Below are 27,359 nucleotides of genomic sequence, written 5' to 3'. Positions count from 1 at the left end.
ACATGGGCCGCTCGCCTTCCCGCGGCGGTTTTATTTCACCGTTAAGGCACAATAAGCGCGGGACGTGGGGGAGTGGGCACGATCGATCCCCACGTTTCCCCACGCCGCGCCTCCTCGGCTCGGCCACGCGAGCCTATAAGTAGGGGGAAGAGGGGGAGCGACAGAGGTTCGCACGCTCTCTCTCGCTCCGCCCCTTCTCGTCCTCGTTTCTTCCTCTCGTTGCCGCCGCAGCCTCCCATCTCAGCGCTGTCGCGCCTCCACATCGTCTTGCTCCCATGGCACTGTCGAGCTCGTGGGACGGCTCCAACGTCCATGAGGACCATGTTGAGTTCCTCCGCCAGACTTGGCGCCTGCCCGACGCCAACCTCGTGCGGGTCCGCCTGGCGCCAGAGGCGGAGGTCTCGCCGGCACCGGAGGAGGGTGAGCGGGTCATCTTCCGCTCGCACTTCCTGCGCGGCTTCGGCCTTCCAGCGAGTGGATTTCTGTGCTCCTCCCTCGAGTTCTACAACCTTCAGCCGCATCACCTCACGCCCAATGCGGTGATGCTACTGTCGGCCTTTGTCTCCCTCTGTGAAGGCTTCTTGGGGCTGCTCCCCACGCTGGAGCTCTGGGGGGAGTTCTTCCAGAGCAAACTCGGCACCGTCGTCGCAGGCGTGCCCGCCCCCTGCGGGGCCTTCATCGCCATGAGGAGGGCGGGCGAGAACAACCCGTTCCCGCCCATCCCCCTGATCCAGTCGGTGAAGATCTGGCAGAAGTCATACTTCTACGTGAAGAACGTCGCCGAGCAAGGAGACCACGTCAACCTGCCGGCTTATGTAGCCGGCGCGCCGGCTGGGAGGCAGCCTTCATGGAGTTTCCGGTCCCGGTCACTGTCTCAGGCCGGGAACGCCGCCGTCTCCCGGCTTCGGGTGATGATCCAGTCGGAAGGCCTGAGCGGGGCCGACTTGGTGGCCGCCTTCGTGGAGCGCCGGATATCTCCTCTCCAAAGCCGGCCCCACATGATGTGTCAGATGAGCGGCCGCTTCGACCCAAGCCGGCTGAGCACCAGGGAGATGCCTCATGTGGAGGTATCATACATGGTAAACTATATCTCCAACTGCAAGCTCGCCGAGGACTGGCGATACGGCAAGGTGCCGTATTCTCGCGCCAACCCTCCACCCGTGGTAAGCTTTCTTTTCTTTCTTCTTTTCATTGGTAGCCGGCTTTATGATGGCCGGCTTCTGATCAGTCGGTTCTTCTTAGCAGAACCCCCTTCTCCCGCCGACGACCGGGGCAGCGGGGATAGAACGCCAGTATGCCCCCGACCGTACGGCGGACGACGTCAACGACCCGGATTTGGGGGCGGCCGCCATGGAAGACGCCGTTGTGGGGGGCGACGCCGAGCCCGGGGGCTCAAGGCTCACCGCCAGCTTCGAGGACTGGCCGGATGATGCTGAAGCCGAAGTCACCCCGTGTTGCCAGCCGGTGGCCGACCATCAGGGTGCGGGTTCATCCATTGCGCCGGCTGCCGGCGGTGGTGCACAGAAGCGCCGGGCCGCTTCAGGCCTCTTCGGCAGTCGGCCGAAGAAGTCCAAAGCCTCCACCGCGGCGACCAAACGAGATGAGGCGGCTGCGAAAGCGGCCCGCTTCCGCAAGGCGGTGAAGGAGCCTCAGGCGGTCTCAGTGTAAGTCGTCGACTGCCTTGTCGCATGCTCTTCATCATTCTTTTCTTGTTCGAGCATTCTTCTTAACTTTTTCTGCTTGCTGGACAGGGCGCCACTTTCTCTTGAGCGTGGTCCGGGCGGCTCTGTAGTTGGGCCGACTAGAGGTTCTTCAAGCTCCCGCCGCGTGGACCCCTGCGCCGACCTCAGGGAGGCCACAGAGTGGAACGCCCGTGAAGCGCAGGAGGAGCGCGAGGCGGCGAAGAAAGCGGCCGCCCAGGCGGTGAGGGAGCAGGCCGACGCGGCAGCCAAGGCCCAGGCGGAGGCGGCGACCGCGGAGACGGAGGCGGAGGGTTCGCGCAACCAGCCTCCGCTGCTCGCCATTCCCCTCCGAGCCGTGGCCCCCGACACCCCATTGCCCTTGGCGGAGGAGATCGTCCATGACCCGCCGCTGATGGAGAGGGGGGAGGACCCCGTGGCATTCGCTAGGAGAGCGCCGCCAGCAGCGCCAACCGGAGCGGGCCAAGGCGGCCAATCGTCAGTGGCGCCAGAGGAGCCGGCCGGGGGTGAGCCGGAGGACAGAGCCGGCCTCGAGGTGCAGCCGGTGATGGGCCGGCATGCAGGGGGAGGCGCCGCTCTGCCGGAGTCGCGCCGAGTCGCGGGCGCAGGCCAGTCGGGGGAAGATCTGGAGGCGGCCAGCACTGCCACGTCCGAGTGGACTCCCAGCGGGGGGACTGGCGAGCTGAATGTGGCGGCTCAAGGGGTCCAGAGACGGCTTCAAGCTCAGGCCGCCCTGCTGCAACAGTTCACCTAGGAGTTCCTGTCGACGCGAGCCGCCATCCGGGTGAGTCCTTCATTCTTGGCCGCTTTGCTCTCTTGATTTCTTCCGTGGGGGCGCGTCAGCGCACCCACTGGGTGTAGTCCCTGAGATTCGGTCCGACTGCTGCGCAGTCGGGTCGGATCTTTCTTGACGGCTGCCTTATTTTTGCTTCTTGTCTGAACTTCCAGGAATATCACAATTCCCGTGCTGCCGCCTTCAACTCCCAGGCTCGGGAGTTGAGCCGGAGGACCGACGACCTGGCCGACAGCCGAAGTAAGTACTCGATCTTGTTTGTCTCCTATAGGGGCGCGTCAGCACACCCACTGGGTGTAGTCCCCGAGATTCGGGCCGACTACTGAGCAGTCGGGTCGGATCTTTCTTGACGACTCTTTCCTTATTGGTTTTTCTTTTTCTCTGTCTTCAGGGGCCAACGCCGACTTGAGGAAGGAGCTCGGTGAAGCGAAGGCCGCCCTTCATACCAAGGATGCCGAGTACGCTGCCTTGGTCCAGGAGCGTGATCGCCTGGCCAAGAAGCTGGCCAACCAAGAGAAGAGCCACAAGGTGGCCCTGCAGAAGGCGTAGGATAGCGAGGCTGCCCTGAAGGCAGAGTTTGAGACCGAGGCGGCGAGCTAGGCTGAGACCCGGCGAGCACTGGATGAAGGCTTCGGCCGGATCGAGGACTTGATCGATGGTAAGCCACCTTCCTCGCCCCTCTCCTGCCCCTTGCCGCCTGGGTTTTTGGATTAACTTGTGCTGCTGCTTATTTTTTTTGTGCAGACTACTTCCCCGGCTACTCCGCCTTAGCCGCCCAAAGCATCGAGGCCCATCGCGAGGCGCGCCGTCAGGCGGGGGCCAACATCGCGCCGGATGCGAACCAGACACTTGAGAGCAGCTCTTGGCTGTCCAGGCACGGTTGCAGCCGGCTCATCGGATGCTTCGCCGGCTCCAACGTGCCGGGGCGCAAGTGTTTGCCGCCCTCTGGCCCGGCGAGATGATCCCCCGCACCCAAGCCGAACTGCCGACTGGCTGGAGGTCGCAGTCGGTCGCTTTGAGGCTTGGAAGGCGTCGGCGGCCCGCCTCGGAGCCGGGCGGGCGTTGGAGTTCGTTCGGGCTTGGTACCCAGGGCTGAGCCTGGACCAGCTGCGCACTTGGCGGATGGAGGCCGACGCGGAGCTGGAAGAGGTGAGGCCGGCTATCGCCCAGCAGGCTTCGACGATCGCCGAGTGCACCGACATTAGTGTTTTCGCACCCGAAATCGATGATGACGGTGTTGCCCAGCCGGAGGAGTGGTTCGGGCTGAACCAGGCGGTGGGCGAGGACTCGGCAGAGGAGATCGCCTCCAGCGACGAGGGCGAGGATGACGAAGAGGAGGACGGCGAAGACGTCGAGCCGGCTGGTGGAACAACCAGGCGACCTCAGGCCGACCGTGCCTCCAGCAATGAGGCGCGTGGAAGCGCGCCCTCTGCGGGAGGCGGTGACCAAGCCGAGGTTCACCAGCCGGCCGCTCCTTCAGCCGGCACAACCGTGTCCGCCAACCAGCCCGGCTCATCAGTCGCTCCGCCAGCTTGACCTGCCGTCTTTACTTTTCCTGCTTGTTGTCTTTTGAACAATCTTCATTAAGTTTTCGCAGTTCCACCCACTGGGGGTGTATCCAAACTATGTTGAATGCTGGCCTCTCGGAGGTCTTTTATGCAAATATTGTTATGTGCATGTTTGGTTTCCATTCGCGTATGCTTTTTATCCTTAGGCCTTTTCCTTTGCCGCCTTCCCTCTTTGGGGAGGCAAGTACTCGAGCTTTCTTGGATTGGAGTGAAGTGAATGGAAACCGGCCGGCCGGCTACTCTGGTAGCCAGTCGGCGGTGGGAGAAAAACCGGCTTTTGTTATATTAGTCCGTTAGTCCCTAGCCGTTTTTCGTGTGGGCACCCGTTCCTGCCTTTAACTCTTGCCAGCCGGACAGCCGGTTCTTCAAACTGCGACTTTTGGCAAGAGAAGGCTTGGGAGCCGGCACACTACTTGTCTGACTGCGGGTAGGACTTCTAATATAACTCCAGTCGGCCAGTCCCCGAGCCGACTAGTCGAACCCGGTGTCGGACGGTACAAGTAAATGAAATGACAAGGTCATAAGCATGATACTTTTCATTTATAGATAAGAGATGGCAGTCCCCGAGCCCTCCTCGGGGGGCCTATTGTCTCGTACTTAATACAAAAGTTAGCGTGATACATACTTCATTTCAACTGTAAAATCTTTGAAGGAGGTTGGCGTTCCATGGTCGTTCCGACTCCTTGCCGGAGTCGTCTCTCTTGCGTGCCTTCGGCTTCTGTGCGTCGATCAGGTAGTAGGAGTCGTTGCCTAGAGCTCTGCTGATGACGAAGGGGCCTTCCCAAGGGGCCGAGAGCTTGTGCTGGCCGGCTGTTCGCTGGATCAGCCAGAGCACAAGATCGCCCTCTTGGAAAGATCTTGGCCTGACCTTCCGTCTATGGTAGCGGCGCAAACCCTGCTGGTAGATGGCAGACTGGCTGAGGGCTAACAGCCGGCTTTCTTCCAGCAGGTCGACGTCGTCTTCTCGTGCTTCCTTGGCCTCCGCTTCCGTGTACATGGTTACTCGAGGCGAGTCGAACTCGATGTCAGTTGGGATGACCGCCTCAGCACCATACACAAGGAAGAAAGGGGTGAAGCCGGTTGACTTGTTTGGTGTAGGGCGCAGACTCCAGAGGACAGCCGGCAGCTCATCGAGCCAACAGCCGGCTGAACGCTCCAGAGGTACAATCAGTCGGGGCTTGATGCCGGAGAGGATGAGGCCGTTGGCTCGCTCGACCTGGCCGTTTGACTGCGGGTGGGCGACGGATGCTAAGTCCAGCCGGATACCTTGGGCTGCGCAGAAACGTGCCAAGGCTCCTTTGGCAAAATTCGTTCCATTGTCGGTGATGATGCTGTGTGGCACGCCATACCGAGTTGTTGTGTCTGCGATGAACGTCACAGCAGTCGGCCCATTCAGCTTCTTGATCGGCTTTGCTTCAATCCACTTGGTGAATTTGTCCACGGCGACGAGCAGATGCATCATGCCGCCGCGCGCCGTCTTGAATGGGCCCACCATGTCCAGTCCTCAAACGGCGAAGGGCCAAGTGAGGGGAATGGTCTTGAGTGCCGAAGCCGGCATGTGTTGCTTGGAGCTGAAGAGTTGGCACCCCTTGCAATATTTAACTAATTCTTTGGCGTCATCCAAAGCAGTCGGCCAGAAGAAACCATGGCGGAAGGCTTTGGCGACAAGTGATCTTGAGGCCGCATGGTGGCCGCATTCTCCTTGGTGAATGTCTCTGAGGATTGCAATGCCCTTCTCTTGCTCGACGCACCGTTGGAGGATTCCAGTGACACTGCGCTTGACTAGTTCTCTGTTGACGATTGTGTATGCTCCGGCTCGACGTTGGACTTGTCTTGCCTCTGTTTCGTCAGCCGGCAGATCTTGGTTTACTAGGAAGTTGAGGATGGACTGAGCCCATGACGGAGCCGCGACTTCTTCTACTGCCAATGTGGCTACTGCCACCAGGGTGGGCGGGCTGGGTGGTGAAATGCTGGAGTCAGCCGCCGGCTGTTGTGCTGGTGCAGTCCTCGGGCCGGCTACCGCAGTCCCCGAGCCGGGTGTGGTAGTCCCCGAGCCGGTTGCCGAAGTCCCCGGGCCGGCTACGGGAGTCTCGGAGTCGCCTGCTTGGTTCTTCGAGCCGGACCCGGCCGCATCGGGGTCAGGCGGCACGAAGATGGAATCGGACTCTGGAGACGGCTTGATAAATGGCTTGAGGAGGCATTGTAGAGCGACGCCGGTTGGTATTGCTTGCCGAGTAGAGCCTATTCGAGCCAGGGCATCGGCTGGCTCGTTGTCGGCTCGCGGTACATGGAGGAACTCGCATCCTTCAAAGTATCCGCTGAGTTGTTGGACCAGGAAGCGGTAGCTCGCCATATTTGCGTCCTTGGCATCCCAGTCGCCGGATGATTGCTGGACCACCAGGTCCGAGTCGCCATAACATAGGATCCGGCGAATGCCGAGTTCTTTGGCAAGTCGGAGCCCGTGTATGAGCGCCTCGTACTCGGCCACGTTGTTGGAGGCGGCAAAGTGGATCTGTAGCGTGTATCCGAGCTTGTCGCCTTTGGGAGAGGTAAGGACGACGCCGGCTCCCAAGCCGGTGCGCATCTTAGACCCGTCGAAGTGCATGCGCCAATTGGTGGAGTCGGGAGCCGGCGGCAGGTACTGGGTCTCGGCCCAGTCGACGAGGAAGTCGGCCAGTGCTTGGGACTTGATGGAGGTGCGGGGCTGGTAGAAGATCGTGTAAGGGGCCAACTCGATGGCCCATTTCGCCACCCGGCTGGATGCGTCCCGGCTGCCTATGATCTCGGCCAGCGGGGCGGTGCATACGACCGTGACAGGATGCTCTTGAAAGTAGGGCTTCAGCTTCTTGGCGGTGAAGTACACACCGTAACACATCTTCTGGTAGTGCGGGTAGTTCTGCTTTGAGGCGGACAACACCTCGCTCAAATAATACACCGGCCTCTGGACCGGCTGAGCTCGGCCTTCTTCTGGGCGTTGGACTACGATGACGGTGCTGACCACCCGGCTGGTTGCGGCGATGTAGAGTAGCATGGGCTCTTTCTCAGTCGGCGCCGCCAGAACGGGCGGCGTGGCCAGCATCTTCTTCAGCTCGTGAAAAGCTTGGTCGGCTTGGTCGTTCCACTCGAAGTGAGTGCTCTTCTTCATGAGGCGGTAGAGGGGGAGAGCTTTCTCTCCGAGCCGGCTGATGAAGCGGTTCAAGGAGGCCAAGCACCCGGTGAACTTTTGAATGTCTCGAAGCTTGGTGGGGATCTCCATTCTCTCGATGGCCTTGATCTTCACCGGGTTGCATTCGATGCCGCGTTTGGAGACCAGGAAGCCTAGGAGCTGGCCGGCTGGCACTCCGAACATGCATTTCTCGGGGTTGAGCTTGATTTGGAACCGGCGTAGGTTCTCAAACGTTTCCTTGAGGTCTCCCAGCAAGGTGCCGCGCTTCTCCGTCTTCACCACGATGTCGTCCACGTAAATGTGAGTGTTTCTGCCGAGTTGCTTGAGGAGGCACTTCTGCATGCAACGCTGAAAAGTGGCACCGACATTTCTCAAGCCGAATGTCATAGTCAGGTAGCAGAAGGCTCCAAATGGCGTGATGAAGGCGGTCTTCAGGCGGTCGTCTGGATCCAGCTTTATCTGGTGATATCCTGAGTAAGCATCCAAGAAGCTCAACAGCTCACATCCGGCTTTGGAGTCTATCACTTGGTCAATCCTTGGCAGGGCAAAGGGATCTTTGGGGCAGGCCTTGTTGAGGCTTGTGTAGTCTATGCACATGCGCCACTTGTTGTTCTTCTTTAGCATGAGGACCGGGTTGGCGAGCCACTCTGGAAAGAAAACTTCCATAATAAAGCCGGCTGCCAGAAGCCGGGCTATCTCCTCCCCTACAATCCTGCGTTTCTCCTCCGACAGTCGGCGAAGGGGTTGTTTGACTGGCTTTGCGTCTTCTCGAACATGCAGTTTGTGCTCGGCGAATTTCCTCGGAACACCCGGCATGTCCTTGGGGGACCATGCAAAGATGTCCCGATTCTCACGGAGGAAATAGGCGAGCTCGCCTTCCTATTTGCTGTTTAGGTTTGCCCCGATGACGGCAAACCTCTCTGGGTGCTTGGGGTCAAGAGGTATCTTCTTCGTCTCCTTGGCCGGCTGGAAAGATCCTTGAGCATCATGCTCCTTGGGGTCGGGGGACACGGCCGACTGCTTGCCGGCTATGGCCACGACTCGGTCCAACATCTTCTTTTCTTCGGCAATCACAAGGGACTCGGCCAGCCGACTGCTGGCTGCTGCGCACTCAGAGGACTTCTTGTAATCGCCGGCTACGGTGATGACGCCTTTGGTGCTTGGTATCTTCATCTTGAGGTATGCATAGTGGGGAACTGCCATGAATTTGGCCAAGGCAGGTCAGCCAAGCAATGCATGGTAAGGGCTCTCCAGGTCCACCACTTCAAACTAGATCGCTTCCCGGCGGAAATGCTCCTTGTCCCCAAAAAGTACATCAATCTTGATCTTGCCAATGGGGGCGCAGGACAGGCCGGGTACGATGCCATGAAACACCGTCCGAGTAGGCATGAGCTGCTTCGTCTTGACGTTTAGCTTCTCCAGGGTGTCACGGTACAGGATGTTGATGCTGCTCCCGCCGTCTATCAACACACGGGAGAAGCGGGCGGCGCGTCTGTCCGTTGCAAGGGTGGCTTCCAGGACCAAGGCATAAGAGCCGGGAGACGGCATCACCTCTGGATGGTCGGCCCGGCTCCAGCTGATGGGCTTTTCTGACCAATGCATGTGTCCGGCGGGGTTGGCAGCGACCACGCTAACTTCCTGGTGCTCTCGGCGCCTACTGCGCCGGTCTTTGGGCTGGCTCGTAAAGACGATGTAGGTTGCTTGCTCGTCGGGGAATTTGTCGTGCACGGCTCCGACTGCGGGCCGAGCGGCCGGAGGCGGCGGGCCGGCAGGCGGAGGCGGCACGAGCCCCTCGCCTTTAGAGATTCGGGTGAGCCAATGGCACTTCCGGGTTGTGTGGTTGGACGGCTTCGCGCCGCTGTGGAACTTGCACGGGGCGTCGAGAGTTTGCTCGTAGGAGAAGGCCGACTGCCAAGCCGGCCTGCCGCCCTTGGGCTTCTTGGGGACGGGTCGCCCTTCAGGCGGCACGGGTCGCCCTTCAGGCGGCACGGGTCGCCCTTCAGGCGGCACGTCTTCAACTGTGGCCACCTGCCGACTGGCGGGAGGTGGTGCGGGTCCCTTGCGCTTGTGGTCGTTCGGGTGTGGGCGTCGGCCGGAATCCCCAGCCGGTGTCTTGGGCGTCGGGTTGAGTACTTTTCCGGACGCGTCTACCCGAAGCTCGGTCTTCATCGAGGAGTCGGCGGTGGCGTACTTGTCCGCTATGTCCAGAAGCTCGTCGAGGGTAGTCGGCTCGTCGCAGAGGAGCTTGTGCTTGAGGAGGGTGCCTTCTCGGCATCCGGCTGTGAAGTATTCTATGGCTTGCACCTCGTGCACCCCTTCACAAGAGTTGCGGAGCTCGGCCCAACGCGTGAGGTAGTCGCGAGTGGACTCGGCGGGGCCTTGTACGCACAAGGAGAGCCGTCTGGGCTTGGGAGCCCGCTTGTAGGTGCTGGTGAAGGTGCAGATGAAGGCTTCTGTGAAGTCCAGCCAGCTGTTGATGCTGCGCGGCTTGAGGCTGTTGAGCCAGGTCCGCGTCGTGCCTTGCAGCATGAGGGGCACGTACTTCACGGCAACGCGCCGGTTGCCGTTGGCTATGCTAACCGCCGTGGAGTAGTCGATCAACCAATCTTCCGGCTTCACGGAGCCGTTGTACTTGGGCGTGTCTCTTGGGAGTGAGAACCCTTTGGGGAAAGGCTCGTCGCAGATGCGGGGGCGGAAACAAGGCGGGCCGACATCGTCTTCTTCTTCCAACGCCAGGGATCGCGCCAGGCGGTCGATCCGATGGCGGGCGTCGTTCTCGCCGACTCCTTCGCGGCGGCCTAGCCGGCCGCTGAGAGTCGGGTGCGCCATTGGCGGCGGGGCGGGATATCTCTCTCCACGGGGTGGAGGCGGAGGCGGGTTGCCCCGCCATTCCATGGCTCGGGGATGGCCGTCCGCGTCTCGCTCGATGGAGATTCGGGTCCGGCTGCGGCTGGCAGCCGGCTCTTTCTCGCGCCACGCGTGGGTGTTGCTCGTAGTCGGTGTCCGGGATGTCGCGCCGTGATCTCGGCGCGGGGGAGGGCTTTCCGCATGGGCGTCGACTTCATGTCGCTGCGCGACTGCGTCAATCAGTTGCTAGATGCGCCGGGTCTTGTGGGGGAGGTCTTCGGCCTCCAAGCCGTCCAACTCGTCTACGGCCGCCTGGGCGACACGCAAGTTCTCGAGCGGAGTGGTATAGACCGGGCAGTCGACTCCCAGCGTGTCGGCGATGACGGTGCCGCATTGCTTGACAAGGCCGGCCCGGCTTGGCCCGCCTGGGGCCGGCGTGCCGAAGGCGGCGCGGTCAGCTTCGCACTGGTAGGCCTCAGTGAGGCGTCTTATGGAAGCCAGCCTCCGGCCCTCTGTGAGGAGGGCGAGGCGGCGTGCCTCCAGCGCTTCATCATCGGCATTAGCCGGGAGGGGGGTGGACAAGTCGTGGGCCGCCGCGTGCGGGGCATCGGGGGTGCTCTCGTCGGCCGGGCCGCCGTGGCCGACAACCATCACTTCGGTGGTGACAGCGTCGCAGCCACTGGCTCGGGGAAGCGGGTCGTTGTAGATCGTGACGTTGGTGGGGAAGGTGTCATAGGAGGCCGTGTCGGAGTCGAGAGGCATCGGATCGGTGGAGCCAACCGACTCCAGATCCACAGCGGGCTCGCTGGAGACATGGAGCTGGCCAAGGAGGTTGGTGAGGTGGTCGGTGCCCGCATCGGAGGCGAGCTCGTCGGAGATGAGGGTCTTGTCGAGGAGATCAGCGAGGCTGCTCGCTGCGCAGGCGTTGGTGACGCCTTGCAGCGCATCGTGGCAAGTGCCATCGGGCGTGCCGGGCTGGCTACGCTCGCGGGGGAGGAAGAGGGTTCCCGTCCAGAACAGGTCTCCGGACGATGGTGCACCTGGCCCCACTATGGGTGCCAAATGTCGGGTGGTAGGTGCGACATATGCCAACGGGTGGCTTATCATTGTGGGAGCCAGTAAGACATCGCCGGTGCCTGGAAACGGGATAAGGCGAAGACATGCACGCCGGCGGATCTTACCCAGCTTCGGGGCTCTCCATGGAGATAACACCCCTACTGCTGCTCTGCGGGGTCTCCGCATGATCACTAGATGGACAAGTAGCTACACAATGCTCCTTGAGCTGTTTGGTGGGCGGAGGAAGAAGGGCACGGCTAGCCTGCTTCTTCTCCTTGTGTGGTGTCTAGGAATAGCAGGGGGTCGAACCCTTTGCATGGGTGCCCCGGGGGGTTTATATAGGCCTACCCCCGGGGGTACAATGGTAATCCGACTGGGCGCGGGGCCCAGCCATCTGTGATTGCACTCGCCGGCTTCTGCGCTGGCTGCTGGGGCCCGCCGACTGGCGGGTCCCGCCGGCTGCCGCCCCCTTGGTCGACAGGCAGGCCCCACTGTCCAGGGCCTGGTCGGTGGCTGGTTACTGTTGCTCTATCTTGGTGACGTGGGCTTCGTCATGGTAGGCGGGGCTACAGTGTCGCTGCCCATCGGGCGATCGCTGTAGCCTCACCGCGTCTTGTCTCCTTAATGGGGCGTCTCCTTCGAGGGAGGCGGCAAGCCGGCTGCGGGGAGCCGGCTCTGTCTTGGGCCGACTGGGGGGAGGCGTGGCCGCCTTCGGGTGTCTCTCTGCCCGAAGGGGCCCACCATCTGTGGGCCACGCTGGCGGCCCGTCGTGGGTGACACCAAGGTCAACATGGCAACAGTGCCGCGCCGGACGGGTCATGCCTACTCCATACGGCGCACTGTGCCAGGCGTGCTCCGAGATTCGGGGATGGCAGGCTTCACTGTAGCCACGCCCCGTCGCACCGCCGTTAGGTGGGTGCAAACTTTGAGGGTACGGTCTCACCGCTTTATGGGAGCCGGCTTCTTGGAGTCGGCCTTCTCACGGCCGGCTTCCCGTAGTCGGCCCTCCCGTGGCTTTCTTCATGAGGGCTAAAGTCGGGCCGCCTTCCGAAAGCCGGCCTGGATGACAGCCAGCAAGGGGAAGGCGGCCCCATGTCTTGGGTTCTTGAGAGCCGGACGGGCTCGTAATTTTTTCAGAAGGGCTAGAGGAAGCCGGCTAGGCTACCCATGGCTATTTACTCCAACAGTCAATGGAAACACCGAACGCTCTCTCCGAACGGAGGAGCACATGGCGGCCCTTGCAGCGGAAGTACAAAGCAGCCTCTCCAGGCAGTTCTCCAGTCCGGCCATTAAACGTCCGGACACCGTCAAGCGCGCCCAGAGTAACCTACAACAAGACCGCCTGGCACGTTCCGAGCAGGCGTAGCAATGCGGCCCCAACCCCAGCCCTCGCAAAAATGCGACACCAGTGCTTCGCGTGCATAACTACGCTCTAGAAATACCATGGGTACAGGGGAGGGGCACCATCACGGCACGCCCGAAACACGGCTTAAACCGCACCAGGAGCTACCGATTTTTTAATTTTCTCTTACTTTCAGGACTCCATTCTTCGGAAGGCCTGTTCGGCAGTTCAATTGCCGCACAAATGATGCAAGAACCAGGGAAGCAGACAAGCCATGCCGCATTACGGAACTCCCAGGTGGTCTCTATCACGAGCAGTATACCTGTTTTGCATACTATTCCGCAGCCTGCCCCTGGAACGGACATGTTAAATAGTCCAACCTTTTGCTTATCGCATTATTTTTATCGTTCTGCTTTGATCGCAGCCCTTTTTAATGAACAATGCATAGCTTCTGTCTATTTTTGCATTACTTTTTTTATAAATATATGTTCCTTAATGACATGTTGCACCCATACACTTTGGTACGGCCAGAATACGCCAGGGGCTTTAGTACCCCTCAATATGGTGTGAGAAGTCCGAACACTTTAACAAGTGCGGCACCCCAAACTTATAGCATTATATGCATCGGCTCCGAATCATGTCTTGGGTCAATAGTTGGGTTTGCCCGGCTCCTATGTTTTGGTGCCTTACGTTCCGCTGTGTCGGCTAAGGTAGCACTAGGAGAACTACTGCAATTGTGCCCCAGTTGAGCTGGGTCGAGCACCTCAGTAGGGAAAGCTAAAACTGACTGTCATGATGAAGCGAGAGCTGGTCGCTGTTCGAGAGGTTTTTCGAGTCCCTAAAGACTTATGCCGCTTAGAGCGAGGAGTCGGCTCTGTCCGGCCAAGGCGTGGATAGTGCCCCGAACTCAGTCTTCCGAATACCAGGGGCTTCGCCGAAATTTAAAATTATAGAATTCTATGGCTAAGTGGGAGTGTTCACGCATTATAGTCCGATTGCCTTGTTCGTTGTGCTGAGCGCCTCCCTCAAAGGACCCAAGCATGGGAAAAAGAGCGCTCAGGTTTATCCCCGAACACCCCAGCACCAGTGGCACGGGGGCAGAAGTCGACGACTCGCCATCTCTCAGAATTGATAAACAGCCGCACAGAAGGTAATATTTTAAATTCCAACAGCATTGCTTAGCGCATATGAACAAGTTTTCAGCGCACAGGACAAAACGAGCGAGTTTTACTCAAAAATTACATCCCTGCAACATTCATCCGCCACAAGGCGGGCACCCTTCAGAACATCCGTATAATAATTCTCGGGCTTGCGATGCTCTTTCCCCGGCGGTGGCCCGTCCTTCACAAGCTTCTCAGCATCCAGCTTGCCCCAGTGCACCTTAGCACGGGTGTCGGAGTAATGGGCCACGGGTAGGCCAACCCGAGCCCATAACCTTTCAAGACATCGGGGCAGGCTGCGCCCCTCAAGACCACAGGGCGAAGAGCCGCCTCCTAGGGAGTCTACGGCAAGGCGGCCGACTGCCCGCTCACGGCCGAGTCCCAGGGGCGACTTCCAGAGAAGCCGACTTTGGGGAGTCGGCCGGTGACTCCAACAAACCGTGACCTCATCGAAGGGGACGGGGCAGGGGCGTGGCTACAATGAAGCCCACTCCCCGCCCCTTACCAAGGGCAGGCATGGCTACAGCACGCCGTACATGGGAAGATCTCCCCGCGGCGTGGCACTATTGCCCGGCCGGCCCTGACATCAGCACCACTGTACCGGGTACTGCGCCCACGACAGCTTGTCTGTACGGCTTGGAGGCAGCGGGGCCCATTAGTTAGCGAGACCTCGGGAGACGGCGGGAGAACCGCCAGTCGGACCCGTCGGGTGTGGCCCGGGGGATTCGGCCGAGCCCTCCCCCGGGGCCCACACGCCATTAATCAAGAAGAGATGGGGAGTGGCCACAGTGATCGCCCGCCAGGCGGCGGGGCTGTTGCCACGACCCCATGACCAAGCTTGCGTCATCAAGAGCACGGCTACACGAATCAGCAGCCGGCAAGACCCGCCCGCGGCGGACGCGGCCTGTCGGCTCCGTACCAGACCAGTCGGCGGGGCCCACCAGTCGGCGGGCCCCAGCAGTCGGCAGAGAAGTCGGAGGTCAGAGGCACTGACAGCTGGGCCCGCGCCCAGTCTAATTACCATTGTACCCCTGGGGGTAGGCCTATATAAACCCCCCAGGGCACCCATGCAAAGGGTGGGATCCCAGTAGTTCTATACCATACCAGATAGAAGGAGAGAGCTAGCCTTGCCCTCTCCTACCACCAGACACAGCTCGAGGAGCAACCGTGTAAACACTTGACCATAGTGATCATGCGGAGACCCCGCAGAGCAGCAGTAGGGGTATTATTTCCCCGGAGAGCCCCGAAGCTAGGTAAGATTCGTCGGCGTGCATGTCTTCACCTCATCCCGTTTCCAGGCACCGGCGACGTTCTACTCGCCCCCACCATGATAAGCCATCCGTTGGCATATGTCGCACCAAACCCCCGACATCTGGCACCCACCGTGGGGCCTGGTGCACCGCCGTCTGGAGATCTGTTCTGGACGGGAACCCTTTTTCTCCCTGGCGAGCGAAGCCAGCCAGGCACGCTAGATGAAGTTTGCGTCGACGCGCTGCGCGGCGTTGAGATCGCCTGTGCCGCCAGCTCCTTGGCCGAACTTGTTGGCGAGGTCCGCCTCTCCGACGAACCTGCGTCCGACGCAGGTGCAGGCGGCCCCGAAAACCTCCTCGCGGGCCTCCTCGATCAACTCCACGTTTCCGGCGAGCCTGCCATAGACTTGGAGTCCGTAGGCTCCACCGACCCGATGCTGGTCGACTCCGACACCGCGTAGGTCGACGCGTTCCCCAACAACGTGGTGGTCTACGACGAGCCTCTCCCCCACGTAGAGAGCGACGGAAGCACCGTCACTAAGGTGCTGGTCATCAGTCATGACGAGTTCCCTGGCGGTGGGCGCCCGACTCACTCGGCGCAGCGCTGCAAGACCTAGCTGCGCCCATTCCGGAAGATGATGACGTAGAGACGTTAGAAGCGCGCCGCCTTCAGCTTGTTGAAGGCGCGAAGAAGCTGGCCAGCATGAGACGCTTGTCAAAAGCTTACCCGCGGGAGATGGATTGCGCTGTTGGCGGCTCGCCGGCCCCGGCAGGGCCCAGCCGCCTTGGCGCGGTTCAGCAGCGCGGCGTAGCCATCGCCAGCCTGTTTGGGGCTAGCCACCCTGTGTATGCCATGCCAGCGGAGAACATCCGGGCCGCCCAGGCAGCGGCGAATGAGCTGGAAAATTTTGAGGGCAAAGAGCGTCGCCTCATGATGGAGCGAGTCCAGCGGCTCCTCGACGCGGCTGCCGCGCAGAACGAGGCCAGCTGCCGCACGGAGGCGCCGTAGCATCCAAACGACGACCCGCACCGAGATCAAGGCACGACGTCTCGGACACCGACTGGCGGTGCCCGAGGAAGAAAGGACAAGGAGCCGGCTGTCAGCCACGGTCGGACTCGGATTACCATAGAGCACGACCGAGATGGCCGCCCGAGAGCAGTGGAACGGCGGGACGACGGTCCGCCTCCCCCTCCCCGCAAGGAGAGGCGAGTCTCCCCGCCGCCTGTTAACCATCCGACTCTCGGTGACCGCCTTGGCCGCCGAGAGGGAGTTGGAGAGAATGACGCCCGCCACCGGATCGACCGACTTCACCGGTCCCTGGCGCTGGAAGAAGAAGATGAGCTGGGTCCGCCTTGTTTCGGGCCCCGCATTAGGGACGAGCCCTTTCCCAGAGGGTTCACGCTCCCAAGAGACACGCCCAAGTATACCGGCTCCGTGAAGCCGGAAGACTGGCTAGTCGACTACTCCACGGCTGTCAGCATAGCAAACGGCAACAAGCGTGCCGCCGTAAAGTACATTCCGCTCATGCTCCAGGGCACAGCCCGGACATGGCTGAACAGCCTAAAGCCCCGCAGCATCAATAGCTGGGTCGACTTCACTGAAGCATTCGTCCGCAACTTCACCAGCACGTACAAGCGTCCTCCCAAGCCTCGTCAGCTCTCCTTGTGCGTGCAAGGTCCTGACGAGTCGACTCGCGACTACCTCATGCATTGGGCTGAGCTCCGGAACTCCTGCGAGGGCGTGCACGAGGTGCAGGCCATCGAGTACTTCACAGCCAGGTGCCGAAAAGGCACCCTCCTCAAGCACAAGATCCTCTGCGACGAGCCAGAAACCCTTGACGAGCTACTGATCATAGCGGACAAGTACGCTACGGCCGAATCCTCCATGAAGACGGAAATTCAAATTAGCACGACTGGCAAAGTAGCCCCTCCAGCTCCAAGAACTCCGGCGGCAGACGCCGGCCGGCGACAACAGCAGGGCAACAACAAGCGCAAGGCCCCGCAGCCGGCTTCCAGCAGCCGGCAGGTCGCGACCGTTGAAGCCCAGCAGCTAGAAGAGCAGCCTCCACCCAAGCGACAGAAAGGCGGCAAGCCGAACTGGTTGCCGGCCTTCTCCTACGAGCAGACCTTGGATGGACCTTGCAAGTTCCACAGCGATGCGAAGCCGTCGAATCACACCACCCGGAAGTGCCACTGGCTCACCAGGATCGCCAAGGGAGACGGCCTCCTGCCACCCCCGCCTACTGGGCAGCCGCCTCCGCCTCCGCCCCAGCAGCCGACAGTCAGGCCAGTCGGCGCGGTACAAGACGAATACCCTGAAGAGCACGGAGCCTACATAGTGTTCACTAGTATGGCTGACGATCAACGCAGCAGGTGGCTGCAGCGACAAGAGGTGAACGCAGTAGCCTCAGAGATGCCAGAGTTCATGCACTGGTCCGAGAGGCCGATCAGCTAGAGCAGGGCTGACCACCCAGAAGTGATGCCGAGTCCGGGCTCCTACGCCTTGGTCCTGGACGCCACCTTTGCCACGGACAAATGGGCCGCGCGTTTCTCGCGAGTTCTGATAGATGGGGGCAGCAGCATCAATATCATGTACAAGGACACCATGGAGAAGTTAGGAATCAAGCAGAGACAGCTTCAGAACAGCCGGGCTGTGTTCCACGGCATTGTTCCTGGGCTCTCCTGCTCACCAATCGGCAAGATCCTGATTGACGTCCTCTTTGGGGACAAAGATCACTTCCGAAGAGAGTCTGTTTGGTTTGAGGTGGTGGACCTTGAGAGCCCATACCATGCGCTACTTGGCCGGCCTGCCTTGGCCAAGTTCACGGCGGTCCCCCACTACGCCTACCTCAAGATGAAGATGCCCAGTTCCAGAGGAATTCTAACGTGGCCGGCGACTACCGGAAGTCGTCCGCTTGCGCGGCCGAGAGCAGTCGGCTGGCCGAGTCCCTGGTGATTGCAGCCGAGAAGCGACTCCTTGAGCGAGTTGTGGCGATGGCCGGCAAGCAGCCGGAGATATCGCCCGACCCGAAGGAGTCGGAAGCCGAAGATTTGTTCAAGCCGGCCAAAGAGACAAAGAAGATACCCTTGGATCCGGAGCGCCCAGAGAGGTACACCGTCATAGGTGCAAACCTCGACAGCAAATAGGAAGGCGAGCTCGTCGATTTCCTTCATGAGAATCGGGACATCTTCGCATGGTCTCCCAAGGACATGCCAGGTGTACCGACGGATTTCGCCGAGCACAAGTTACACGTCCGATCTGATGCAAAGCCGGTCAGGCAGCCCCTGCGCCGCTTATCAGAAGAGAAGAGAAGAGTTGTCGGAGAAGAGATAGCCCGACTCCTAGCAGCCGGCTTCATTATGGAAGTTTTCTTCCCGGAGTGGCTGGCAAATCCGGTCCTGGTGCTAAAGAAGAACAAGCAATGGCAAATGTGTATTGACTACATGAGCCTCAACAAGGCCTGCCCCAAGGACCCATTTGCTCTACCAAGAATTGACCAGGTGATAGACTCCACAGCCGGATGCGAGTTGTTGAGCTTCTTGGATGCATACTCAGGATATCACCAGATCAAGCTAAATCCGGCTGACAGATTGAAGACCGCCTTCATCACGCCGTTTGGAGCGTTCTGCTACCTCACCATGACATTCAGCTTAAGGAATGCCGGCGCCACCTTTCAGCATTGCATGCAGAAGTGCCTCCTCAAGCAGCTCGGCAGGAACACCCATGTTTACGTGGACGACGTGGTGGTGAAGACGGAAAAGCGAGGAACGCTGCTGGAAGACCTCATGGAGACCTTTGAGAACCTGCGCCGGTTCTAGATCAAGCTCAACCCCGAGAAGTGTGTCTTCGGAGTACCAGCCGGCCAGCTGCTAGGTTTCCTGGTCTCTGAACGTGGCATAGAATGCAACCCAGTAAAAATCAAGGCCATCGAGAGAATGGAGGTACCCGGCCGACTGCTGGATGTGCAGAAGTTCACCGGCTGCTTAGCGTCCATCAGCCGATTCATCAGTCGGCTGGGCGAGAAAGCTCTCCCCTTATACCAACTCATGAAGAAGACCACTTTTTCGAGTGGAACCATAAGGCGGACGAAGCTTTCCACCAGTTGAAGAAGATGCTGACTACTCCACCCGTCCTGGCGGCTCCGACTCCCAAGGAACCTATGCTCCTGTACATCGCCGCCACCAGCCGAGTAGTCAGCACAGTCATTGTAGTAGAGCGCAAGGAGGAAGGCAAGGCGCTATCTATCCAGAGACCAGTATATTACTTGAGCGAGGTACTGTCGACCTCCAAGCAGAACTACCCCCACTACCAGAAGATGTGCTATGGCGTGCACTTTGCTGCCAAGAAATTGAAGCCTTACTTTCAAGAGCATCCAATCACAGTGGTCTGCACGGCTCCACTTGCTGAGATCATCGGTAGCAGAGATGCCTCTGGTCGAGTGGCCAAGTGGGCCATAGAGCTGGCTCCTTACACCATCTACTACCAGCCCCGCACCGCTATCAAATCACAAGCACTGGCCGACTTCCTCGTCGACTGGGCCGAGACCCAGTACCTGCCTCCAGCGCCAGACTCCACCCATTGGCGGATGCACTTCGACGGCTCCAAGATGCGCACCGGCTTGGGAGCCGGTGTCGTCCTCACCTCTCCCAAAGGCGACAAGCTCAAATATGCACTGAAAATCCATTTTGCCGCCTCCAACAACGTGGCCGAGTACGAGGCGCTCATTCACGGGCTCCGGCTTGCCAAAGAACTTGGCATCCGCCGGATCTTGTGTTATGGCGACTCGGACTTAGTGGTCCAGCAATCATCTGGCGACTGGGACGCAAAAGACGCAAACATGGCGAGCTACCGTTTCCTCGTGCAGCAACTCAGCGGGTATTTCGAAGGGTGCGAGTTCCTCCATGTGCCAAGAAACGACAACGACCAAGCAGACGCCTTGGCACGAATCGGCTCTACCCGCCAAGCAATACCATCTGGCGTCGCCCTTCAACGCCTCCTCAAGCCGTCTGTCAAGCCTTCACCAGAATCAAACTCCATTTTGTGCCGGCTCCTCCTAAAGACGGCGGATCTGACTCCAGAGCTCCGGCAGTCGGAACGGGGACTTTGGCAGGCGACTCCGAAGCTGCCACAGTCGAGCCCGGCCCGGGGACTGCGGTGACGGACTCGAAAATTCCAGAAATCGGCCCAAGGACCGCGCCAGTCGGCCTGGGGACTTCATCAGCCCAGCAAGCGGCTGTTGATTCCAGCCCGCCGCCTCCCAGCCCAGCCGCCCTCGTCAAAGTCGCAGTTCTGGCAGTCGAAGAAATAGCAGCGCCCTCATGGGCCCACCCCATCCTCAAATTCCTGGTGAACAAAGAGCTACCAACTGATGAGACCTCAGCTCGGCAAGTACAACGCCGGGCAGCAGCCTATACCATAGTCAACAGAGAGCTGGTCAGGCGCAATGTCACTAGTGTCTACCAGCGCTGCGTAGAGCCAGAGCAAGGCCAGGCGATCCTCAAAGACATCCATCAAGGCGAATGCGGCCACCATGCGGCTTCAAGAGCACTCGTGGCCAAAGCTTTTCGGCACGGTTTCTTTTGGCCGACTGCCTTGGAAGAGGCCAAGGAGTTGGTCCAAAAATGCAAAGGGTGCCAGAAGTTCAGCTCCAAGCCGCACCAGCCGGCTTCCGCACTCAAGACCATCCCCATCGCTTGGCCTTTCGCTGTTTGGGGTCTAGACATGGTGGGACCATTCAAGATAGCACGAGGTGGCCTAACTCACCTACTTGTCGCAGTGGACAAGTTCACCAAGTGGGTGGAAGTGAAGCGAATTAAGAAACTGAACGGTCCGACTGCCGTGACCTTCATCACCGATATCATAATTCGGTACAACATACCACACAGCATCATCACCGACAACGGCACAAATTTTGCCAAAGGCGCCTTGGCCCATTTCTGCGCAACACAGGGCATCCGACTGGACCTAGCATCCGTCGCCCACCCGTAGTCAAACGGCCAAGTGGAGCGAGCAAACGGCCTCATCCTGTCCGGAATCAAGCCTCGGTTGATCGAGCCTCTGGAGCGCTCGGCTGGCTGCTGGCTCGACGAGCTGCCAGCCGTCCTCTAGAGTCTGCGCATGACTCCAAACAAGTCAACCGGCTTCACACCCTTCTTCCTCATCTACGGTGCCAAAGCCGTCATCCCAACGGACATAGAGTTCGACTCCCCACGAGTCACCATGTACACCGAGGAGGAAGCAGAAGAGGCACGACCAGACGGCGTCAATTTGCTGGAAGAGGGCCGGCTGTTGGCACTCAGCCGGTATAGCATTTACCAGCAGAGCCTGCGCCGATACCACAACAGGAAGGTCAGGCCAAGATCTTTCCAAGAAGGCAACCTTGTGCTCTGGCTGATCCAGCGAATAGCCGGCCAGCACAAGCTGTCGCCGCCTTGGGAAGGCCCTTTCATCATCAGCAAAGTACTAGGCAACGATTCCTACTACCTGATCGACGCTCAGAAGCCCCGAGCACGCAAGAGGGACGACTCCGGCAAGGAGACAGAGCGGCCATGGAATGCAAATCTTCTCTGAAGATTTTACAGTTGATGCAGTATGTACCACGCTACCTTTTGTATTAAAGTACCAAGACTTCGGGCCCCCGAGACGAGCTCGGGGACTGCCCTCTTTTGTCTGTATGATAAAAATTATGCCTACAAGTATGTTACTTTTTGTCATGCCGCTTGGCACCGGGCTCGACAAGTCGGCCCGGGGACTTACCGCCTTGCACTATGAAATGCTTCCTGCAGCCGGACAAGTACTGTGTAACACCTAAGCCGTCTTCTGTCAGAAGCCGCAGCTCGCAGAGCGACTGTACGGTGGGCAGAGGTAAGGTAGAATGGGTGCTCGCACGAAAAATGGCTAAGGACTCAAAGCTGTAGGATCGAAAGTATGTCTAGGGGGGGGTGATTAGACTACTTGACCAAATAAAAACTTAACCTTTTCCCAATTTTAGTTCTTGGCAGATTTTAGCTATTGTAGGACAAGTCAAGCAATCATCACACAATTCAAGCAAGCATGCAAAGAGTATATTGGCAGCGGAAAGTAAAGCATCCAACTTGCAAGAATGTAAAGGGAAGGGTTTGGAGAATTCAAACGCAATTGGAGACACGGATGTTTTTCCCGTGGTTCGGATAGGTGGTGCTATCCTACATCCACGTTGATGGAGACTTCAACCCACAAAGGGTAACGGTTGCTCGAGTCCACAGAGGGCTGCACCCACAAAGGGTAACGGTTGCGCGAGTCCACGAAGGGCTCCACCCACAAAGGGTAACGGTTGCGCGAGTCCACGAAGGGCTCCACCCACGAAGGGTCCACGAAGAAGCAACCACCCACAAAGGGTCCTCGAAGAAGCAACCACCCACAAAGGGTCCACGAAGAAGCAACCTTGTCTATCCCACCATGGCCATCGCCCACAAAGGACTTGCCTCACTAGCGGTATATCTTCACGAAGTAGGCGATCTCCTTGCCCTTACAAACTCCTTGGTTCAACTCCACAATCTTGTCGGAGGCTCCCAAGTGACACCTAGCCAATCTAGGAGACACCACTCTCCAAGAAGTAACAAATGGTGTGTAGGTAATGAACTCCTTGCTCTTGTGCTTCAAATGATAGTCTCCCCAACACTCAACACTCTCTCATAGGATTTGGATCTTGTGGAAAGAAGATTTGAGTGGAAAGCAACTTGGGGAAGGCTAGAGATCAAGATTCATATGGTAGGAATGGAATATCTTGGTCTCAACACATGAGTAGGTGGTTCTCTCTCAGAACATATGAGTTCGAATTGTGTATGTGTTCTAATGGCTCTCTCTCCACGAATGAAGAGGAGGTGGAGGGGTATATATAGCCTCCACACAAAATCCAACCGTTACACACAGTTTTCCAATCTCGATGGGACCGAATCAACAAACTCGGTCGGACCGAAAATGTAAACCTAGTAACCGTTAGAGATTTTCGGTGGGACTGACATGCAACTCGGTAGGACCGATATGGTTAGGGTTTGGGCATAACGTAATCTCGGTGAGACCGATTACACAAACTCGGTGAGACTGAATTTGGTAATTAGCTAACCAGAGAGTTGGTCAGGCAAACTAGGTGGGACCGATTTGCTCTTTCGATGAGACCGAAAAGTTACAAAAGGGAAACACTGAATTTACATTGCAATCTCGGTGGGACCGATTCGCTCTTTCGGTGAGACCGAAAAGTTACGAAAGGGAAACAGAGAGTTTGCAATCCCATCTCGGTGAGACCGAGATCCCTATCGGTAGAACCGAATTGCTAGGGTTTGGCACTGGCTTATGACAAGTGAAACTCAGTGGCGCCAGATAGAAAGAACCGGTAGGACCGAGTTTGGCTTAGGGTTTAGGTCATATGTGGATATGGGAAAGTAGTTGAGGGTTTTGGAGCATATCACTAAGCACATGGAGCAAGAGGCTCATTAAGCAACACCTCATCCCTCCTTGATAGTATTGGCTTTTCCTAAAGACTCAATGTGATCTTGGATCACTAAAATATGAAATGAAGAGTCTTGAGCTTTTGATCTTGAGCCAATCCTTTGTCCTTAGCATTTTGAGGGTTCCACTTTCACCATCCATGCCATGCCAATCATTGAGCTTTCCTAAAATAATCATCTTGGAATAGCATTAGCTCAATGAGCTATATGTTGTTATGAATTACCAAAACCACCTAGGGATAGTTGCACTTTCAATCTCCCCCTTTTTGGTAATTGATGACAACATATAGATCAAAGCTTCGACAAATGATAATAAGCATGAAATATGTCATCGCTTTGAGAAGTATGTGACAAGTAAGAGCTCCCCCTAAATTTGTGCATATTTAAAATTTGCTTTGGACTGCAAATGCACAAGGAGTTAGAGTCATGGGTTACTCTTCCATGTCACATACATCTTGGTGGAGCGCTTAAAATGATAAGAATGAAATACATGCACTCATCACCAAGAATAGTGAATGATCACATAAGATAGATAAGATAATAGCATTAAGCAAACATTAAGTGTAGCTTATGATCAAACGCATGATCATCAATGTCTCACAGATAATGACGTAGTATCTCAAGCACTCAAAAGCAAATAAAGTTCGAAAAACCACCAAATAAAGCAAGAGAGAAAAAAGCAACACTCTCTCTCTCTCTCTCGAAGCCTATGATCTATACATTTTTCTCCCCCTTTGGCAACAAGTTACCAAAAAGTTCCTAGAAAATGCATAGTGCTAGATCGACGCTCAGGCTTGATCTTCAGGTGGTGGTAGAGTCCGGATCACTCCAAGGATGAAGGCTTCTGTAGACGCTGAAGTAGACGCTGGAGTTGGAGCTGAAGTAGATGCTGGAGCTGGTGGAACTGAAGCTGTAGCTGGTGCAGAAGTGGTGGCTCTGGTGTCAGCAACTGGCACTGCAGACGACCTCGGACCTCGTGGCACTCTGGCAAAGGCATCAGTTGTAGTCCTGCCTCTCCTCTCCTGCATGTCATCTTGGAGCTGCTCCACGGCAGTCTGAATCTCTGTCACCTTGACATCCAAGTCATAGAACTTTTGTTCCATGATCCTCTCTAAGCTTGCCTGGTTCTGAGTTAGGGTGGCTAGTCCTTTCTCAATCCGCAGGGTGGATGCAATCAGGTAACCAAGCTGCTCTTGTTTGGTTTTCAAGAAATACTCAGATGCCTCCTCTTGAGTTGGCATCTTGGCAGCTTTCTCCTTCCTTGCCTTCTCCTTCTTGGCTTGTGCTTGGGCAGATGATGGCTCATTCTCAGTCATAACAACTTGATTATCCTCAAAATCTGGACGGATGGGCAAGTGTTCCTTGTCCAACAAGTATATGCCCGTGCCCATCTTAGAGTTGATGAGCTCCTGAATCTGAGGGGCATAACCACAACTCCTCTTCTGATCTGCTGCAGTCCTCTTGATAGTCTCTACTATGAGGCTCATGACCTTGAATTTCTGAGGTACATCAAATACATGAAGCAAATTGATTGCATGGCCTCTGATCATCTTGTGATAACCTGACTTGGGCAAGAGAGTGTGCCTCAATATCCAATTGATAGTTGGCAGCCCTGACAGAAGATAATGCACTGAGCCAAATTTGAATGTTTCAAGAGCTTCATTTGGAATTTCCTTGTACATATTGGACATTGAGTTATGATCCATCTTCTTCTTGGCATAAATGTCCAAGTCATCTGCTTGCTCTTCTGGGGCATTGATGAGCTGTGCCCACTCAGCAACTGTGGACTGGTACCTCATAACCTCTGACATCCAAATTATCCTACCATCTGGATAAAAGTGTGCTGTGGAGTAGAATTGCATAATGAGCTCCTCGTTCCACTTTGTGAGCTTCTGCCCAACAAAGTCTGCAACTCCACAAGCATTGAAGCTGTCATACACTCCAGGATAGTGCTCTTCGTTTTCCTTGATGTATTCCCAGTCGACCCATCTCATATCACATACAATTGGCTTCTTGTCAAGCAAAACTGTCTCATAGAAGTCCTGCTGTTCCTTGGCGTGAAATCTGTAATCCATAGCAGTTCTTCTCCTTGAAGCATACAGATCTGCTTCTCTCCACTTCCTCAGCCCTGAGTCTCTCCTGAGCTTCATATCCTCAGCCACAGGATGAGCATCGTTGTGGTCTGGGATCTTGGGCTTGAGCTTTCTGAGTACTTGCTCTTCATCATCTTCTTCAACAACAGTCTCAGGCACTGGGGCCTTGTTCTTCTCAGCAGCTGGGATGCTTCTTGTATTCCTCTTTGGCGCAGACTTGGGCTTGGAGGCAGATTTGGGTGCTTCTTTGGGCTTAGATGTGGCAGCCCTTGATCTTATTGCATCACCCATAAGCTTAGGTGCCTTAGGTGTTGGTGCAGCAACCTCTTCTTCTCCCTCTTCTTCCATGATGGAAGCCTTTCCAAGTACTCTGGCCACGGTCTTCTTGACCATTTCCTTTCTCTTCTTGCCTTCAGCAGCAACTGGCTCTTTGGGTGTGGGCTTCTCAGTTGAAGCGCTGGCCTTTGACATAGGCTGCCTGCCCGCTGGCCTTTTGACTTTCAACCCTGGCTTTGTGCCTTGAGCTGGCTCAACTCTCTTTGAAGTTGCTTCCTCTTCTCCCACATAATCTTCATCCTCAGAATCTGAAGTTCTCTTCTTCCTTTGTCTGGTGGCAGCTTTTGGCAGATTGCTAGAAGTACTTCTGCTGCCTTCATCAGAAGAACTGGAGGGACTAGTGCCCTCACTCATGTGCACTTGCTGTTCTGACACATTCTGGCTGTCACTCTGGTCTAACATGATGAACAAGCTGACTGCTGACCCTGTGAATAGTTTATAGATGAGGTAGAATAGATGAGCATCACAAAATGCAGAGATTTTCGCAAAAGAATGATCCAAAAACTTAGTTTTAGTTTCCCACTGAAATCATCTCGGATCTACCGATTTTTAAACTCGGTGATACTGAAGCAGTTTTGGCACCTAAACTAGTGAACTCGGTCAGACCGAGTCACAGTTCGGTGGCACCGAGACTGCTAGGGTTTCGCAAAGTTCCAAAATCGGTCACACCGATAAGTAATTCTCGGTCAGACCGAGTCTCACTTGTGCAATGGCACAAGCCAAATCGGTGGGACCGAGTTTTTCAACTCGGTGGGTTCGAGATGGTTTCGCCGGAAACCTAACCCTAAAATTTTCGAATCAAACTAATCTACGAACGCATTGACTGGATAGGAGTGTTTCAATCGTGGCAAGAATCATTAAGAACACAATGTGCTAGGAATCGGAAGGGGAATAGCACTGTGATCGAGTCCATACCCTAGTTCAGCAGAGACTCGCTATGGTGGCAACAGTGGGGTAGAATTCTCGTTGACGGCGACGGAGACCAGCGACTGGAGGCGGCTGGCGGCGAGGAGACGAACCGGAGACAACGTTGGCAGAGCAGGCTATCGCGCGGGCGAAGGGGTTCGGAGAAATTTCCAAATTTTTTCCCGTGACTATATATAGCCCGACCCTGTCGGTGTGACTGAGTGGAACGACTCGGTGGCACCAAGATGCAAAACTATATACAGTTGTTGCAACTCGATGTGACCGAAAGGTTCAAATCGGTTCCACCGAGATCGAAAACCTAGATCAACTTAATGATCTCGATAGGACCGAAAGTAGGGTATCGGTCAGACCGAGAATCACAAAGAGGTTTTGGAAGTTTAAGTCTATGACGAATCGGGGACTCCGAGCGCTCCTCACACAGAGTGGTTCAAATCTGACTTGATCAAATTTTGTGATGTAGCATGAATAGAGTTTGAGACGAGAAAAGCATAGATAGCTAGAGGAGGTTCTTAGGCATTCTTGTCCATCCACTTGGCAAAAGGAAATAAAACCAAACAATCAAAACAACAAGTGGATGTCCTCGAATGAGTAAAATATGCAACCAGCATGCTCACACAATAAGATGGCAAATGAA

Source organism: Triticum aestivum, chromosome 1A (genome assembly GCF_018294505.1).
Source record: "Triticum aestivum cultivar Chinese Spring chromosome 1A, IWGSC CS RefSeq v2.1, whole genome shotgun sequence".
NCBI lineage: Eukaryota > Viridiplantae > Streptophyta > Magnoliopsida > Poales > Poaceae > Triticum > Triticum aestivum.
The sequence above is the reverse complement of the archived record's forward strand: the minus strand, read 5'-3'. Positions refer to the sequence as shown.